General features: G+C 36.6%; 1 non-coding gene across 1 annotated transcript; it reads left to right on the top strand.

Moving 5' to 3' along the window:
* The first annotated feature begins 1,243 nt into the window (after window positions 1-1,243).
* Window positions 1,244-1,349, top strand: LOC135054222 (U6 spliceosomal RNA). The gene has a single exon (XR_010243432.1). It is a non-coding gene; the product is annotated as a U6 spliceosomal RNA (small nuclear RNA).
* The last annotated feature ends 306 nt before the right edge of the window (window positions 1,350-1,655 follow it).

Raw genomic sequence — 1,655 nt, forward strand, 5'->3', positions numbered from 1 at the left:
TATTTGGAAAATTTGAAAAAATTCATAAAAACTCTGAAAAAGAATTCTGTATGTTCACTGCAACATTTTGATTTCTTGATCAGATGATAAAAGGGCCCATTAGATTCTCACAGAAAAATCATTCTATTCTCCTGGTAATAATAACTGACATACTGTATGCTTAAGGTTTCTCACCTATATGAAGTACACAATATAGTTTGTAAAAACAAAGACACATTTTCCCTTAAAAGAAAGTAACATAAACATTGTTTTACTGAATTGTAAACAGCAATTTTGTGTAATAACCTGCTATGCATAGCCTGAAATGGATTTGCCTCTTAACTACAGTAAAATACCATTATACTAATTGCTAGATTTAATATTGAACATTTACTTGTATCCTAGATTTCAGAAAATTGAAGAGTTAAATCTTCTCAATGTTAGATTATATTTCTTATTTTTCATTTAATGATTGTGATTTGGTTTCTGCTGCAGAGTGAGCATTGCTGTTATACAGCCAAAATCTGTAAGAAATGGATAGCTCAAGAGAATCCCCATAGGCTAGAGTCAGCCAGCTTGAAACTGCATGATCTCAGCCCCAGTGAACTCCTATCCCTTGTGATACCCTGCGTGCTGGCTCCAGACTGACCTTCAACTATGGAAGGTTATACTGAGCCACAGGTTACAACGTAAAATGCTGTAATATCTATGTAATAGGCTGAATGTCTCTGCAGACAGAACATTTTTTGGCTTACTGTGAGAGCACTATTTATTGGTTAATAAGTCCCAACATTTCAGTAAAAAATTCACTGCTTAAAACACTACTTTCTACGTGCATAAGACTGAAATGTGCAAGCAGAACTTCTTACAAATGAAATATTTGGCCTAGATATACACTTTACCAGCACTAAGCTACAGTATATATATATATATATATATATATATATATACATATATAATTTACACAAGAGCTCCTTGTAAAGATGCACTAAGCTACAGTATATATATATATATATATATATATATATACATGGTATTTACACAAGAGCTCTTTGTAAAGATGAGGCTGTATATCCTTTTTAATGCAATGAACTACAGAGGGAAATGGTTTGAATTACCACTGCAGGTTGGGCTGGGGGAATATTGCCCCCAAGGGTTAGTGCTCCACTGGCAAGAGTTGTGTGTATGTGTATGGGGCTGGTGCAAGGGCAGACAACAATGGTGACAATTGTGGTGGCTGATGTAGAATTAAAGGGTGGCATGGGTGCTTGTTTCGCAGCACAAATACTTAAATTGGAATGATACAGAGAAGAGAAGCATGACCCCTGCACAATGATGACACACAAATTCATGAAGTGTTTCACACTTTTAAGCCGACACTGCATCTTGACATTTGGGGGTCTATGAATTAAGCCTTGGAGTGAAATAAAGTGTATGGAGATAAACTACAAGCCAATCAGCTCCTGCCATGTTACAGGCTGTGTTTGAAACAACAATTTAGATTTCAGTTTGAACACACCCCACCCAAGTCTAAATATCTCTGTGCACATGTTACATCTGCCCCACCTGCAGGGCAGCATTGTTTTGCCCATTAGTGTGCTTTTTTGGTTTACTAACAACTCTGAACAACCACCATAGACCCCAAGGACCTTTTCACATAGACTCATCCGCGCCAG

Source organism: Pseudophryne corroboree, chromosome 2 (genome assembly GCF_028390025.1).
Source record: "Pseudophryne corroboree isolate aPseCor3 chromosome 2, aPseCor3.hap2, whole genome shotgun sequence".
Lineage (NCBI taxonomy): Eukaryota > Metazoa > Chordata > Amphibia > Anura > Myobatrachidae > Pseudophryne > Pseudophryne corroboree.